We start from the raw sequence: 18,624 nt of genomic DNA, 5'->3' as shown, positions 1-18,624 counted from the left end.
CCAGACGGCTCAGGTGGTTGGAGCGTGAGCTCTCAACAACAAGGTTGCGGGTTCAATTCCCACATGGGATGGTGGGCTGTGCCCCCTGCAACTAAAGACTGAAAACGGAAACTGGACTTGGAGCTGAGCTGCGCCCTCCACAACCAGATTGAAGGACAACGACTTGGAGCTGATGGGCCCTGGAGAAACACACTGGTTCCCAATTAAAAAACTTTAAAAACCCACATGGACGTATCTATAATGTCAGCACCCCATCTTCAGATGGAGATAACCCATCATCTGTGCACCGATATAACAGCGATGATGTAAGATTATTGTCACCAGGGTCTCTGACCCCTCCATTTTTACACACACACATCTGGTGTGTTCAAAAGATTGATGAACTTAATGATAGATGCGCCAACATTGTAAAATCCCTAGAAGGCTTCTGCCTAAACATCCAATGAGGTGTCCAGGTGATCATTTCACAGCAGATGAAATATTTGGGACTCAAGGTACTTGGCTGAGAAGTAGCCCCTCTGAGAACTCAGACCCTTATCTTCCAGCATTTAAAAAATATATATTTTTACATCTGAGACCCAAATATTAATTAACATGCTCAGAGTTATTCATTTGTTCATGTACTCATCCGTTCAGGAGATATTTACTGAGAATCTACTCTGGGCTTGTCACTATTCTACAGAGAGGCTTACGTCCTGAAGAAGAAAGATAGTAAACAAATAATGTCCTATAGTGATAAATACTGTAAAGAACCATGAAGTGGCGTAATGAGGAGTGGGATGGAGACGGATGGGCACTATTTTACATAACGTGGTCCAGAGAGTGATATTTAATCAGTGGATTGAGAAAAGTAAGGGGGACCAGGTAGGATCTTCGGGAAACGTATTCTGAGAATGGGAACAGGGAAAGGCCCTGAGGCGGGAACAAGCTGGTGAATTCTAGGAACGGAAAGGTGGGTCTCCTCACTGCTATGCACAGGCAAAATTCTGTGAGTGCCTGACGGGATTAAGGGGCCCTCTGCCTAAAAACGCACACACAGAAGTTTTCCCTGACAACTTAACATCCCTGAAGCCCTTTATCAATGGCCGCTGGTTTAGAACCTCCATTCTACTCCAAGCACTGAAGATTTTTGTTTCTGACATAGCACAGGGCTCCAAAAGGCTGAGTCCTGGCTGCTCTCCCTCACTCGGTGAAAGAGTGACAAAGAGGAGACCACATCCATTCTCTACACAGTCGACTGGTTCTGAATGTCCAGAAGAATAGAAGGCCCTGCCCTCAGTTTGGGGGACTGGGAAATTAGCCTGGGGAGATAAATAGCACAATTCCGGGCCACTCACTGCCCTCTCTCTGTACAAGGAAGAGCATCTTCCTGAGCACGCTGATTAGATCAGATTCCACTATGCTCAGACTTGGAGGTGACCTCGAGGCCCTTTCAGTCTCCAGAGATAGTCAGAGTATTGACCCATTCCCTTAGGCTTCGCTTCCAGACAGAGAACAAATAACGGACAAGTACTCTGGGTTTGTCTCTAAGTTGAGTTTTGCTCCAAGAGCAAAAAATTAATAATGGTAATTAAAAAAAAATAGGGCAATTTAAGCAGCATGCCGAATCCAAGCTACACACACTCCATGACACTTACTGCGCCTGGTTCTCATTCCAGTTTCACTTGTGTCCCCACAGGACTCTCTGTGTTAAGACCATCACACCCAATAATTCTTCTTAAATACCAGGCTTCCAATTACAGCTGCACCATAAAACACTTCATAAAATGTGTGGACTTTGCTCCTGTTTTTTGCAAACACTGTCTGGCCCTCCCCGCTTCCTCCCCTTGGCGAGGCGTAGTACCTTCCAGCTCTCAGAGCTCTGGGCTGAGTCCTGAGGAAACCCTGCCCTGGGGCTGGTTACTGCCTTGTCCAATGATCCCATCCACTCCACAGAGGAACCGCTGGCTGATTCCATTCCCTGATCCCAGTGCAAGACTCGCTGGGTGCCAATCATGACACCATCCAGAAAGGTTGGAGCCTCCCTGTGAGACTGTTGGGACTAGGAGAGACCAGTGAGGACAGGCGGGGTGAGAGGGGCACTGAAAGTTATGTTCCCCCATCTCCATCCCCCACAGGAAGTGCACCAAGAAATACACCCTCAGGACAAGGGGTAGGGGACAGGCGGGTCAACTATGACGCCCTTACCCACCAGACCCTTTCCTTGTCTCTTAGAAAAAAAGAAATAGTTTTAGTGTACGTTTTTCGGGATTATGTAACTAACATGCACTTTGTTAGAAAGATATAAAAAAGTGAAAATCACCAGAGAATCCCATTGCCAGAAAAATCTACGTAATAGCCAATGTTAGTACCAAGCATTGTTTTAAGTGCTTTACACTCATTTAAACTTATTTACTCATTTCAACCTCTTAACCATTGTATAGGGGTGACATTCTTTTAAGACCCATTTTGCAGATGGAAAAACTGAGGCACGAAGAAATTAAGTAACCTGCCCAGGTCTCATAGTTCTTAAGCTGCGGAGATGGAAGTCAAACTTAGACCCATATTCTTAATGCAATTCAGCTACGACTGCTTTCCATTCGAAGCTCCCAGCTCCTGCAGCTCTGGAGTCTAACATAGAGCAGAGATGTCTCCCTCCCTTAGCCTCCATGGGCTTGTCCTTCTTCTGCCAGTCCTCCAACCCTTGGTGAGCCTCCCCAAGGACCACATATTCACCAGCGTTTACAGCAGCCCATTCAGGACGTGCTGAGCATCTAGCAGGTGGATCTAGTAGGGCTGTGGGTAAACCATGACTGGGACCCAGCCCTTGACCACAAGGAGTTTGGTCTAATAGCAGAGACATGACATATAAACCAGAGCAACTAACGACAGAAATGGGACCAGACTCTAGGCTCCATGAGGGCAAGGTCATATCGTATTCACTGCAGATTTATAGAAGGTGCTCAGGAACTGTTTGTTGAATGACTGCAAGAATAAGATAGTCAGAACCTTGGGCCTTGACACTTGCTCTCTTCTGAAATAATAAAGTCAGGAATAACTTTCCAGGTGAAGTGACAGTTCAGCAGAGAGGAGGCTTGGTAAGACCTGCCAAAGCAGAAAGAAGGAGCAGAGGAGGTGCTGAGGAATGGGGGCAGGACTCCCCACGGCTGACTCCACATGCCTGGGACTGAGGCTCGAAGAAGAGCAGGTTCTCATAGCAGAGGTTCTGTAGGCAAAGAGCAGAGAATGCAGAGGAGTTGGAATGATAAAGAGGCAGATCGTCCAGGTGCCCCAATGCAAAGGAAGGCGGTTAGACTTTGGGAAAACCTGTCCCAAGATAAAGATTTGAGAGTTAACTACTTCAAGTGAGCAAATAGGCAAGAAAAAAGATCTTAAGAAGGACGAGAATGGCATCTTGCAAAAAGGTACTTCTTGGGGAAAGAGGAGGAAGAAGAATCCTCCAAAATTCAAACAGCAAGGAGCCATGAGAGAGAAAGAGACCCGTGAAGGGGTCCTAAGGAGCAATCATAGGGGCTTCCCCAACAGCAAGAGGTCTCCTAGCCCACCCTGGACAGACGGAGCAGCTCAGTACACTGGCTCTTCAGAGTCCCTTTCCCTCTATCTCAGTGGCCGTTGGACCACCTTCAAGGCAAGAATGGACCACAAGCCTATTCATCCTGGGCAAAGTCCAATCTGGGTGTAGGGACTGCGTGGAGCAACGTGTTGAGAAGGGCTGTGAACCTGAATCCAGATCAAAAACGAATGAGTTCCATGACTAATTAGCACTATCTGCCGTGCACACAAAACTCAGGAGTGGCCACAACTGTGCCCATATTTGCCATCCTTGCTTTCAGTAATTTGCATTCACTTTCTTTCTTAGACCTGGGCTGATTTAGAGCAGAAACTACTATGCTTACCTTTGTGCCAGCCTTGTGCTAGGTAGGCACTGGGGAAACCGTAATCACTGCCCTCAGCCAACGTTTGTTAAAGAAATAATCAAACTCATTTGTTCCCCAGAAAAATAAAGACAAACAAGCTGGATACTATGAACTTTAGGAATGCAGAAGTGGCAGAACGGGCCTCTTCCGCCGGAGCCAGCTTCCTATTCCGACCCTGCCGACAGCCAAACTCCCGGTGACAGGTCTGGGCTCCACCCGGGTTCAGCTTAGGTCATTCTTGTTTAGGGAAAATTCCCAGCACCCAGACAGTGTCCAGGCATTGCCCTGCAGGAGGCGTTGTGACAAACGACACAGCTAGGGAATTCTGCAATTGATGAACAGAGCCTCCCCAGGGGCAGGCGTGTGGACCCAGGCATCTGCTTCTAACACAGAAGCATTTCTCAGGCATCTGCTTTTACCAAAGAGAGATGTGCAAAAACACAGAGGCATGCCTGGCTTCACCTCCCCTGGGACTGGTGGAAAAATGGTCTAGAATTGGGTTGGGCCCGCAGATTCTCTAATTTCTGAGAATCTCCCCTGAAGTATTTATTGATGAGCAAACCCAATATGCCTCCTCGTGGTTCTTCAGCCCTCAGCAAGTCCTCATCTGTAGCAAATACTCAGTAAATAAGACAGGGACATTCTATTTAAAGAACTCCTGAGTACATGGGGAGGAAGGCAAACAGGTGAGAAGTTATGGTCCAAGAGATAAATAACGCTCTAGAAGGAGATAAGAGGAAGCCCATGATTAATTGCCAAAGGAAGTGATGGAGACAAACATCAGGGTTACTGGGTTACGAAGACGAAGAGATTGATGGAGGAGTTCGGAACAGAGTCCCAAAGGAGAAGGATGTGTGCTGGGTTTAGAGACTGTAGGTAGACTTTTGACAGCGGGGCAAAAGGGGAGAGGATACATCAGGCAGAGGAAACAGAAAACAAAAGCTTGGAGACAGGATGGGAAACGTAAAGTTTAGGAACAGGCGGGACATATGAAGAGAGGTGAATCTGGGAGCAAGATTCCAAGCAGGAACATGAGTCAGGGGGTATTGCAGGAGCACCGGCAGTGAGGCCAGAATTCAGGTGTGGACTATACAGATAAAGAGATTAAAAACCAAGGGAGAATCAGGAAGGAGTCAAAGGTGCAAAGGGAATCAAAGCCTTGTAGGCCACGGGGAATAAGAAATCAAAGGAAATAAGGGCTTAAGTAGAAATTTTCCATAACTCCCTAGAAACATGGATTCTTTCTATGGCTTGCAGATCACCAAACCTCCTCCAGCAAATGCCCCGGGCCTGGAAATCAATCATCCAGATGGTTGGAGCTCATGAAACCTGTGAAGCTGTCTCCCACATCTCCCCTCCTTTTCCTTCCTTCCTTTGTGGGGAAATAAAGAAAAGAAAGGCCCCTCCCCTCCCGATTTTAGTGTTCTTCACCCCAGGCAGCCACCCAGGGACCTGAGTCATGGTCCCTCCCATATCAAAGAAAAGGATCTAATGCACTTATTCCTCATAGGACACCTACATTTTAAAGGAAGCCTGGCCCAGATGTGTAGAGTTCCAGGACGTTTTTCCATGATTTCCTATTTGCTGCATGCCTGGGAGGGAATGGAGGGGGCAACACACAGTCCTTGGGCTCAGGGGTCTTACAACTTAGCAGTTGAAAAGGCCCGTCCAGTCCATTTTGTACCTATTTTTTCCAGCAGGGGCAGAAGTCCTATATTTGGGATGTTGATGAACATGGGCTCTAGAAGCAGAGAGACCTGGGTACAAATTCCAGCTCCACCACTTTCCAGGGAAGAAACTTGGTGTTAGTTTCCCAGTGTCTCCGAGCCTTGGTGTTTCTCCTCTATGAAAGGAAAGCCCCGAAGGGGCGCCCCCATTCCAAGGGCTCAGTACAGTACCTGGCACAGAGCATATACTCAGTAGCTATCTGCCAGGATGTGCCAGGAAATACTGGAGGCTTATTACTGATTTTCAGAAAATGCAGACTGACAATCAAACGACAAGAGGACGTCTCCCAGGCCCCGGACGCTGACTGAGCCTTTAATTCATTAACGTTTCTTGTTCCAGTTCCTTATTTTACAGATCAAGAAACTCTCTCCTTCTACCTTGTTTTTCTTTTTCTTTTTATTAGTTTAAGGTGTACAAAATAATGTAATAGTTAGATATTTATACCCCTCACAAACTGATAACCTCCCTCCCCCAATCTACTACGCCTCTGACATCATATGCAGCTATTAGAGTTCCACTGACTCTATTCCCTATGCTGTACTCCACACCCTGTGACTGTAAATATATATGTTCAATTATAGTTGACAGTCATTATTCTTCAGCTTCAGCTTCAGGTGTACAGTGCAGTGATCAGGCATCTACACTGTCCATGAAGTGGTCTCCCTGATAAGACAAGTGTCCATCGGATACCCTGTAAAATCTTTACATTAATGATTATATTCCCAAGAGTGCCACGGGGCTACAAAAGACAGTTTTCTCCTCCCTTGTTTTATCTTGCAGGGTGTAGGGGTGGAAGATGGCATCAGCATTTACTGAGCATTACATTGACGCCAGCATGGTGCTAGGCACATCACAGCCTTCATCTCTTATAATCCTTACAAACCACCAAAAGTACAAAGGTTTATCCTGGATTAAGAGAGAAGGGAAAGAGAGGCTGAAGTTGTGAAACTTGCCCGAGGTCCTACAGCTAATAAATTGCAGACCTGGGACTCCAGCCCAGGTCTCCAACTACCTCATGCTTCTTTCTGGCTCCTGACTTGAGCCAGACCTGAACCCCAGGCGCCTGGGTTTCCTCCCACAAATGCACACGGCAATAAGATTGTATTCCAGCTTTTCTATCTAAGGCCCTAAAAAGCTTGGCTGAAGCAACAAACCTTTGGATGATTTATTCCAGAACTCTTAGCTGCCCCATCAAGCCTAATTGGGAAGATGCCTGGCTGGGGCTGGGGTGGCTCTCTGGTCTGGACCCAGCCCCTGAGGAGGGTGACCCTCTATCAGGCATTGGAGGCACCCTCAACTCACAGCCTGGAAAATACCAGTGGAAGGAGTCTTAAGATTCCATTCTTTGATCACCCTAAGCATTGAACCCACTCTCTCTGTGAGAGAACATACTAGAACCCACCCACATTTTTACTTCCTCTTCGAGAGTTTTCTTACAGAGTGAAACCATCTACCTAATATCCTCATATAATGGAATCAGCTGACTCAGTTTCCGTTTGAGAGATTTATCATCATAATACACTAACGATCACGAACACTTATTGGGTCCATAGGCATGATCCTCCAATGACCCAGTGAAATAGATATTACCGTCAGTTCTACTTTATAGATCGGAAACTGAGGTTTTGGGTGTTGTGGAGGTTAATCAAAGGCAGGCACTTGGTTAGTGGCAGAGACAGAACGCAAACCAGAGATGCTTTCCTTAGGAGCCCACGCTCTGCTCGCCGTCTACTGCTTTCTCCAGGGAGGCTGCGGTGGCCTCCCATTCCTTCTCCACCGCCCTCAATGACCAGTGCATCTCCGCTCCACGGACGGCACAAAGGTTCCAGCTAGGACTGTGGCATCCGTCTAAAGAACACTCAGACCAGAGCACCTCCCTACGCAGGTGGACATGTGTGACAGCCATGGCCACAAGGACCCCCTGAGGAGTCCACCCCCTCAGCTCTGGCCACAAGGACATTACTAAGCTAAAACCAGTCTGGTCTTCAAGCAATACTTAATGACCTCGTGAGGTACAATAGTGTGTACATTTAAAATGCAGGACGCATAGGATGACATAAGATGACAATTTTATAAAAATTGTACATTGCATCGAGATAAAAAGAAAAAAAGGCACAAAAGGTCTCCAGTGGCCATTTATAATGTTAGGATGATGGATGGTTTTTATTTCCTTACTGATTTTTGATTCATGTTCAAACTTTCTACAACAAACACAAATGAACCTTTATAATAAGAAACAAAAAGTTAACAAAAATAAGCTGACTGACTATAAAAAGTGTCTACCTTAGTCAGAGAAAACATGAAGAACGATGTAATCTATAAGAACCTCACTGGCACACGTTCCCTCCCCTTGCTATTCACACATCGTGCCCTGGGTATGAATTTCCACCTCCAGCTAGCTCGCTACTCGGTTTTCAAGCCTGCCTCTGATGCTGAGAGAAGAATGTCAGTGTTGGGAGTGAATTACCTTAACCTGGCCATGGCCGCTTTCCCATCCAAGTCACAGAGGGGAGGTTTCATTAGCGAAAGCTCTGTGACGCAGTCAGCCTACTTTTGGCTGACAGACAGAGCAGGGGAGCTTTTTATCCCCTCGTGCCGTGACCGTGACCGAGCCTCAGAGGTCACAGAAAGGAGGCATTTTCATCCTGCCCTGCTGCCCAGCTAGTCTTTCTAGAAGCCACTCCACTGCTGCCACCTAAGGAACAGGCCAGGCTTACTGTCACCCCTCAGCCAGAACTGCAAAATGTCTCGGAGTGTGCTGTGCTCAACCCGGGGGATGAGAGTGGCCCTTGTTTTGTAATACGCCTTAATGGGCACGTTTGCCATGAGGATTAGGCTGAGATGGTTGCAAGTGAGCTAATGCTCTGACTAAACTGCACTGCAGGAGAAAGAAACGGGAAATTCAGGGGACTGGGGGTGAGTGATCTGGGGAGGACAAGGGAGGAGTCTGAGCAAGGAGCAAGAGGTCCTGTCAATACATTAGGGAGGCTGCAAAATGAAATGATGGCCAATGAAGTCTATCCTAGCTGGTAGGAGTGGCCAACGGACCTGTAATAATCACAATTATAATGATAGCACTAAGAATAACATTGATAGTAATGACAGCTAACGTTTACAGAGCACTTACTACAGGTCTCCTTCCAAGCACTTTATCTCCACAACAATCCTGTGGGGTAGGTACTACTCTTATCCCCATTTGACAGGTGAAGAAACTGAGGCACCAAGACATAAAATTATCTGCCCAAAGTGACACAGGAAGTGGCAGAGCTGGCTTTTAAAAAATCTCATCCCGATCCCAGAAACTTTGTTCTTAACCACTTGACGATACTGTCCTTCTCTAAGGACAGAAATGCCAAAGGTTCCATCCACTGTATTCCATTTCCTATTTTGCTCTGCAGGGCAAGGCACCCAGTTCCTTGGCTGCTCAGACTCTCAGCAGCGTCGGACACATCCACAGCCTTTGAGGCCATGCAACTTTGGGGAGTGGGGGATCTAAAGGGCTTCCAGGGAGGGAAATCAGGGTGGAAAGCAGCCTGAGCAGAAGGTGACCAAATAGAGCGCAGTAATTCAACAGAGGCTGGACTCCGAATGGAAGGTGACTTTTAGAAATTCAAGCTTCCAGGAATCCCTGGAAATAGAAAGAGATGCTCACCATCCCTCTGAGTGTGGGATGGGGCTTCAAGTTGATTTCACTTAAATCATCGAGGACAATTGGATCCTGTGCCAAACTGGAAGATTTGTGAAATTTCAAGAATGATGCAAATTTTGATACCTTATGTCCTTGGTTTTAAGATGCATTTTTTTTTTAAAAAAAACCACATTTTCACATTTCTGAAATTGGGATGCATTTCATGTTCGATATATACATATATCATGGTGTTGCTCTTTTTACTTGAAAAACTGTTAAACGGTTTGCACAGCTTACAAGCAAGGGTGATTTAGAATGGAGTAAATGCAGCTGCCTAAGAACCTTCTGACAGAAGCAGATAAAGCTGCACTGATTCTCTTGTTCCCTTGTCTCTTTAATATTAAGGTTTCCACGTCTCCAGCAGTTCATCCAAATGCACAGATGCAATGCCCACCTCTGCCTCATGCAGCACACTGCTGCTCATCCTTCGGACCTTGGCTCAAATACTGCTTCCTCCAGGAAGCCTCCCTGACCTACCAGACCAGGTCTAATTCTATTGGTCTGTGTGATGGGTTAACGTCCAATGTCCCCCACCAGACTGCATCCCATGAGGTCAGGATTGGGCTTTTTTTTTTTTTCCTTCACTGTTAAATCACCAATTAAGAGCATAATATGAATTTCAATAATTTTTTGCTTTATGAATAAATTTGAGTCTCTAACATAGAGCTAGAAAACAAACGATTGGTTCCTATTTCAGATGATCAAAAGTTCCTTTCAAGAATCTTTGGCAAATATCACCAACAATAGGGTGGACATGAGCTAGTCCTTTAGCAGAGAAGAAAGTCTTACCATCTTTCTACCATCACCGGAGCATGTTGATATCTAATCCACTGAATGTTAAATAATATTTAGGCTTTATAATTATTTGTTCCTTTTGTTCTACTGGCTCCCAGTGACTCCTTCTTACTCCTATGTATTAAAGCCAAAGCCTCACTTGAAAGGATGTTAAACAGAGCACATGACTCCAATGTTTAGTGCAATGTTAATATATATTGTAAACTTTGAGGAAGGAAGACTTTAACAGAGGTATTAGAAGAGTGATACAGGCTGTTATTATTAAATATTCTTTAAAATCCTATAATCCTCTCAACCACTGAGAAAATTTCCACACCTAGAAGGGTCCTTAGAAACGTTAAAGTCTGGCCACCCTACAGATAAAGGGCCAATGACACAAGTCAGCTACTAGAGGACAGAGGTGGCCTACTGGTGGCCTACTGGGACAAGAGACCCCCTAGAATTAAAGAAAAGCGTGAGGCCAAAGGCTACGATATGCACTGGCCCACTTCTCCAGGTGTTCTTCTTTTGCCCTAACACAGTGGCTCTCAACCAGGGTAATTTTGTAATACCTGCAGACATTTTTGGTTGTCACAAGAGCGTGACAGGAAACTCCCAGGATGCTACTCTGGATAGAGACAGAGATACTGGCAAACATCTCCCACAACAAAGAATTATCTAGTCCCAAATGTCACAAGCGTCACGGTGGAGAAACCCTGCCCTAATAGATGTCAGAGAAGGCAGAAGGACCCAGAATGAGCACTGGGCAATTCCTCACACTTCTCACCCCAACCACAGTCCACTGCCCACTCTCCACCACCCCACAACACATCTAAGATTGTGCATCACATGCCAAGGCACATGTTTACTCCTACACATTTGCGAACATATATCAGAAGACAGGCCCGGCTCCACCACAAACATGCCACATCTTACAGGAGCAGCAGTTCTACTCAGAGTTCGCTGAATTGTCTTGATTCTAAGATATATGTTGTCCCTGTATTTTAATATTTCTGAGAATGGAATGTGTCATATTTAATGTAGCTTTCTCCCCGTCCCGTCCCCCCCGCAAAATGCTTTTATCAAGCCAATGGAAACTCATAAATGATTACATATTAGAATCAGAGAAACATGGCAGCTTGAAGAATAACGTAACATACAGAAATAAACGCAAATAGAGGATGGAGCTTGATGTAAAATTTGCTTGAATTCCAAGGACAAAAACACAAGGCTTCAAAGGATTTCTCTCCCATGTGTAGGCTCCTCTGGCCAGACTGAGTTCACACCCCTCCACCGTGTTGGTAGAAAAGCTTAAAGGGTAGACTTTACTCTCAGGATGAAAAAGGACCCATGGCCAGAGGGTCTGTAGATGAGACCAACCCTGGGGGGGGGGGGGTCTCACTTTTAACCCTCCACATCCTGGAGGCCCGATCTCCCTCTCCCAGACCCTCAAAGTCTCCACCCCAATCATCCCCAGGGCCCTTTCTCTGTTCTCTCACAGCTAGCACCACTTCCAGCGACTAGCGTGAGGGGTACATTGGGACTCACTGAGAGAAGCACCCATGTGTCCTGCCTGCTGACCACCTTGTCTCGCTGCATGGGTGGTACAAATCAGCAGGGAGTGGTCAACGCACAGGCTTCGGAGTGAGTGAGGCCAGGCACAGACCCAGACTCAACACCCTCTCTGATTGTCTCCTTGGACAAGCTGGATAGCTCTGCAGGCCTTGGTTTTCTCATATAGAAAGGGGCAGGGGATAAATAACAGTCCTGCCCACTACAGAATCGAGACGTCTCTTTAGCTAGAAATATAACAATTATGTGAAATACACGGTTCATGGCCAAGTGCCCGGGTCTGGCCAACAGTTGGTTGGGACTTCCAAGCAGTTTGCAAGATATCCAGCCACAGTGATTCTAAAGATCCCACAGCCTGGGCCTCAGCCTGATTGGATTGAATGCCATCAAATACACCTGAGTTGGGGGAGCCCTTGATTTGTTTTCCAACTTCGTCCTCACTAAGCTATAATCAACCCACAAAATACCACAAATTGATTTTTAGCAGGGATATTATGGGCATGTGTTGCTTTGTTCTATGAAATGTACAAGGACGAGATCCTTGACATGGTGTCGTTGAATCACAGAAAGGCTCAGTTGGACAGAATTCACTAATGTTTGTGTGCTTCTGTGGCCAAGGTTTATGGCCGTAAGCACTGGCTAAGATCGCTAACGTTCCGGGCAAGGCCAGGGCTCATTTGGAACTGAGCAGACCACCAGCGGGCGGGATGTGGGCAGACAGAGGGTACATCCCTGATGGCCACTTTTGGTTAAGAACAGATTGCATCTTTTCTCTCTAGGGCAACGAAATTCAAGGACCCTTCTCCATCACTTGAAAAGAAATTGGTTCTGAAGGTCTAGAATGTGACTTTTCTCTTGTTTAGGCTTGTCTGGAAACATTTAGGGGAAGGAGGTGAATGGCATTGAGAGATGTGACATTTCTGACAATTTGGGGAGAAGCTAAAGAAAAATGAGGAGAAATAAAAATGGAACCAATCCTTGTTCTTTCAGAACTTTTCCCAAGTATAAAGTCACTATGGTAATTTCATTATATAAGTAGAAACTAATTTTCTAATAACATGTTCTGTATATTATTATTATTTATTCCAGTAATAATTAACTTGTTACTCATTTAACTCACATATTTTTATTGCAAGCATTGTATGTATCTCTTACATACAGAGTTTAAAAAAGTCAACTCAAACCTATTTTCGTTTTAGATCTCTATTAAGGCAGAAAATATAAATATAATGACTTAAATCAGACAGTAGTGGGGCTTTATACAAACAAGTACATTTGGATATCATTGGTGACAGTATAAATTGGATTTAGTTTTTCTGGAAATAGATAACAGTTATTATAAATCTGTTCATATTCATGGACCTGGTAACCCCATCTTAGGAATATGATGCATGGAACGATAAATTCAATTCAAAGATCGTCATTTGCAGCACTATTTACAAAATAGGGAAATTGGAGGGGCCAGCCCGGTGGCTCAGGCGGTTAGAGCTCCGTGCTCCTAACTCCGAAGGCTGCCGGTTCGATTCCCACATGGGCCAGTGGGCTCTCAACCACAAGGTTGCTGGTTCAACTCCTCGAGTCCCACAAGGGATGGTGGGCTCCACCCCCTGCAACTAAGATTGAACAAGGCACCTTGAGCTGAGCTGCTGCTGAGCTCCCGGATGGCTCTGTTGGTTGGAGCGCGTCCTCTCAACCACAAGGTTGCCGGTCTCCGGCAAGGGATGGTGGGCTGCGCCCCCTGCAACTAACAACGGCAACTGGACCTGGAGCTGAGCTGTGCCCTCCACAACTAAGACTGAAAGGACAACAACTTGACTTGGAAAAAAGTCCTGGAAGTACACACTGTTCCCCAATAAAAGTCCTGTTCCCCTTCCTCAATAAAATCTTAAAAATAAATAAATAAATAAGGAAATTGGAAAAAGCCCAGTACAATCACTGCAAAAAGGTTAAACAAATGATGCCACAACAATAGTAATGCATAATAGAGCCTTTAGAAGATCCAATTTCCTATCCATATTCCCATACGCATGTTCATGAAGTAGGTCCTAGACACGTCCCACACCACATCAGAGAAGACATAAGAAAGGAATTTAGAATACGAATTTATAGTAACATGGTTTAAGTTCTTTTTCTTGAAAAATGGAGGAGGTTGGCAACCTAAAAAGCCGGTATAAGACTAGAGGTATGTAACATGATCTAAAATATGTATTGTCACATATTATGACTAGAATGAAATGCAGTTTAATAGTGATTATTTCTGTTTGAAAGAATTGCACATGATTTCCCCCCCTTATTTATACTTTTAAATATTTTAACAATTGTTTCCAATGAGCATGGAGAACTTTTATGATCATAATATTAATAGCCTGTTTAACAAACAAAATATAAACAAATGAACTCTAAGGAATTAGTTTTAAACAGTGAGAAGGGCCAAAATGTGAACAAAATAAGTCATTTGTATTATTGTACAAAAGGAAAATCAATCGAGTTTTTACAACTTTGTATCATCTATTGTGCCAAGCACACAAAGAAGCCCTTGCTTAAAATCCAGCTTTTCCACACTTTATTTATGCTTTCTGATTACTTGAATTACTGCTATCAGCAGTTTCTGCTTCACTTGACTTAATTTTTTTACCATCTTTCGGAGCTTCTGAAAACAGCAATCAACATGTAAAAGGACGGAGTATTTCAATATTGTCCCAATTCTGGTAAACCCTAAAACTGAACCTAAAACAGAGTGAACACTCTCTAGATATGTATTGAAGGACTCAATGAACACTAGCCATTTTCTTTCCAATCTGGAGGAAAAAGAAAAAAAGGAGGAATTAGAAGGGAGTAAATAGCAAGAGGAGCTGATGATCTTTGTAACATCTATACTGTGCGTTGCAAGAGGAAAGAGAAATACTTAATAGGGCCCTGGAGTAGACCATTGGACTAAATACCTCATGCATTTAGCAAAGTCAGAAAATAACTTTCCACCAACGAAACCAAGCCTAGAGGCTTTCCCGCCACACCAAGCACGAGCACCAGTGCAACATTGCTTAGTTTTGCTTCTCAGTCTGTACCCAACAGCTTTTGCAGCAGGGTTAACTGGGTGACAATGCAATCTTAATGAAGTCATTTGTGTCACCCTGCACTCCCAAGTGGAAATATAGTTATCACACAACAGGTAAATGGCACAGCTGGGATTCATGGATTTTCATCCGGACCAATTTCTTCAGCAGCGATTGTTGAAGACACTAATATTAGAACTTCTAGGAAGAGTCTGGAGTTGAATGCAGAAGACATACGCATTAAGAATGATGTCTCATATGTCTTCCTGGGCGCTTAAGATCTTCAAGATGTAATCAGGCATGATGATTTCGGTACAAGGTATAGCTTTTCCAACTCATCACTAAACGTCTTACTAACGTGCTATTTAAGCAATCATTGAAAGGGGGGAAATTCTATATGGAAAGATATGAATATCATTTACTCACATTGATTCATTCAATACATATTCATTTAAAAGCCAACCATGCCTTGTTCAGGCACTGGTGTGCGGTGACCTACACATTTTAGTCACCATCCTGAGGCATTTCAGAGCCAGTCGTTTTTCTGGTAAACATATTATGCTGCCCAATTTTTACTCTTCTTTCTCTGAATCTTTACATTTCCAGGGCAGATCTGATTCACAGGAAGTTCACATTACTTCAGCCCCTCGGAAACAGCAAGTGTCTTTGCCAAATACCAAAAGAGGCTCTACTGAGTGTTTTGTAATAATCTACTGTTCCACATTTTCATTTCTCCTCTTTCTCCAGGAATATAAAGTGATTCCTTCCTTCTCATGGCTCCTCTCAGCCCACCCCCACCACACCCAAGATTTCTGACCTGACCGACCTCGTGTCTCCAGGAACCCACTGACCACCACGTAGTGCTGGAATGAGCTGTCTTCCATCACGGTCCTGTCGTACCTCAGAGGAAAATCTGTCAGGTGCTTTAAAATTTACCTAGCCAGTGTTTTGATGTCAAAGAAGTAACAAACTGTCTATTGACTATTGTCATTTGACTGGAGAGTTCAAGGCCACTCAGTGTTTGAACGTTGCATAACTACGGGAGTTAAAGACCTCATGAACTCACCGTAGGCCTTTGATGTCCCTTTCCTCTCCTTAAGCAAGAACCGCCACTGTTTCTTTCCCAAGTTTTGTGAATTTCCACTGGGCTGTCCCAGCAGCTCACAGGTATAGCTTTGAGACAGTCACTTTGTCACCAATCATCCCTTGGCACTTAACCTTCATTCCTTTGTCACCATCCTCCCAGCCACCTGTGATCATCAATTAACTATTTTATCCTTGGCAGCCTTGCTCCCGGACATTTAATCTGGACTCATCAAGTGCTGCATCTTTAACTTCTAATGCCCACTGTAAATGAAAGAAATCCTTGGCTTTTAAGGTCAGAGATGTTCCAGCCTTCCGATCCTTTCTCTATGCTTCAATCCTAAATGTCCTATAGCTTAATTAATCATGGATTGTGTGTTGAAGGACCTCTGTTTTGCTTTCTAATTACATGTAAAATGAAAGATCAACATATTGTCGTGAGGTGGATTTGAACACACACCCGTCCCCATGCCACCTTCAATGGCTTCCATGGATAACAGCACCATTTCTGAGAATGTGCCCCTCGGAACACTAATCCCCCAAAGGGTTCCTGGATGCAGAGGTTAAGGGGCCAAAGGAGATTGGAAAGAGAGGCTCACCCTTGAAGGCTCACAACGTGTATTAGGGTATTAAAGGCTTTGAGAAGTTCAGCAGGAATGAAACGTGCCCAGCCAAGCCGTACCCAAGGTAATTGGAACCCAGAACACGTTTTACGTTCTGTTTGTTTTATGTTTCTTACGTAAGAATTATATACATATTATAGGTTTAGTGATCCAAAGAACACACTCTGGGACACAATGATCTGCTGTGTAAACACCAAGAGGGGCCTGAACCTGTGCTACATAGTTGGATTCATTTTTGTGGTAGGGAAGAATAATTAAAGGCTTTTTGTCAAAGACTGGTAGGATTCAGGCCACCACTGAATTAGTAATCTGACCACAGTCTAGCACAGAGAATGGAGCCTCCGTTCTCTCGAGTAGGATGGGCAGCAGTGAGGAAAGGGCCAGGTGGATACCTGAGCCATCATCCACCGCCGACAGCAGACATCCAAGATGCTTTGCAGGTGGCCTGATGTAGAGCTCTCTCATGATGGGGGTCTTCACAGGGTCCCCATATCCTAGGGTTCTAATCCACAGGACACACCCGGCACCATATTTGTGGCTCTTCCACAAGCTGTCTCTAGCCCTGTCATGGGCCATTTCAATTCCAATCAGAAATTTTCACAATAGCTATTGCATCCAGGAAAGGATTGCATTTTATTTGCTTCCTAATCAAGGACATAGATAAATATGCAGCATGCAGGAGACATCTTTTGGAGCTCCACCTGAGATTTCAACCCTACTTCCACCACTCATGAGCTATGCAATGGGCAGAGGTTACTTAACAACTCTGAACTTCAAATACCTCATTCACAAAGAAGGATAATAGTAATTTAATAATAATAATAATAATATCTTAAAGGATTGTTGTAAAAATTAAACCTAGAACATAGATAGCATGCAACACATGATAACTATTATTATCATTACTTGTTCATTCTACAAATATTTCTCAGGCAAAATGCCCATTGCCTCTATGAGCCCTGACTGACTTTGAGCAATTCTGAAGCCACAGCAAATCCACAGCAAACTGGATTTTCAGGTATTATGATCTCCTTAGCAGCATGACCATATTCAGTTCTAGTTGCCCCATCTACATCCTCTTCTGGTGACATTTATCACCATAGGCTATTGACACTAGCTAACCTTCACTGAAAACACTGTGCCAAACACATTCTAAGTGTTTGGCATGTGTTTGGCTTATTTAAATCTTTTGACAGCCTTCGGGAGGAACTACTATTATTCATATTTATAGACAAGGAGAAAGCACAGAGGAGCTAAGTAACTTGCCCAAGTTCACACAGCAGCTCAGCTTCAGAGCTGGGACCCAAACCCTCAAAGTTGGACTCCTGAGTCCCTGCCCAGAACCATCGCACCACCCTGCCTCTCCCTGCAGGGGTGTACTGTCTCTCTAAAGAAGGGGCAGTGTGAGGCATGAATAAGCAAGAAGAGATGGAAAGTGGAGGCGGCAGAGGTAGGTGTGGGTAAGGCATGGAGAATAAAGATGGTGTGGGTGTCCTGCAGAGAAAACAGCCAGCTAATCAGTTAGTCAGGCACAGCCCAAGCAGCAGTCACATTCTGCCCCAGAATGTTCTGGAGTTGCTCAGACCCATGGATGTCAGAGTAGGAGGCAGACAGCAGGCTACGTACTGCCTGGCAGCGAGGAAGGGGGCCTCGCCAGAGCCTGGGTCACAGCTAATGAGAGCAAAGCTGCTACAGATGCCTCTGTTTCTGGGTTGCCAAACATTTCTGTCATTTGTAAAACAGGGGCTTGTCAGAGGGTTTCAAACATCATTTGAGATACAGAAGCACAGGGTGCCTTAAGATCCCCCCATGCTGTGGAATTCTAGGATGCCAGTTCCCCCAGGGATTCTCTAACAGGTCTGGCTCCATCTCCAAACGACACCATAACTAACAGCTGGAACACTTGCTCTAAGCCAGGTGCTATCGTCTGAATTCTTCCAGCAACCTTCTGCACAGAATTATCTCCACCTTACTGAAGAGACATAGAGAGGGAAAGTAACTTGCCCCAGGACATGTGGTCATCAAGGATCGGAGTCAGGACCTGAGCCAAAGATGAGAGAAACTCATACCCAGGTGTAGTCTCTGCCCACAATAGGTGGTGTTTGAACAGGACAAGCATCTGCACCTTTCGTTCACTGATTTGTTTCCATTCAAGTCCCTATGATGGGCCCAGGACGCAGAGCTGC

General features: G+C 44.9%; 1 protein-coding gene across 4 annotated transcripts in view; it reads right to left on the bottom strand.

Annotated features, from left to right (window-relative positions):
- SLC1A2 (solute carrier family 1 member 2) overlaps positions 1–18,624 on the bottom strand; it is a 141,102-nt gene that overhangs the window by 78,685 nt on the left and 43,793 nt on the right. The window contains exon 1 of one of the 4 annotated variants that reach the window (XM_033121695.1): positions 15,550–15,634. The exons of 2 other annotated variants lie outside the window; for them this stretch is intronic. The gene's annotated coding sequence lies outside the window, so the exon portion shown is untranslated. Of the gene's footprint in view, positions 1–15,549; positions 15,635–18,624 lie in introns of those variants that run through there. One more of the 4 variants, XM_033121694.1, reaches the window with a different exon arrangement.

Source organism: Rhinolophus ferrumequinum, chromosome 11 (genome assembly GCF_004115265.2).
Source record: "Rhinolophus ferrumequinum isolate MPI-CBG mRhiFer1 chromosome 11, mRhiFer1_v1.p, whole genome shotgun sequence".
NCBI classification, from domain to species: Eukaryota; Metazoa; Chordata; class Mammalia; order Chiroptera; family Rhinolophidae; genus Rhinolophus; species Rhinolophus ferrumequinum.
This window is presented reverse-complemented; position numbering and strand designations above follow the sequence as displayed.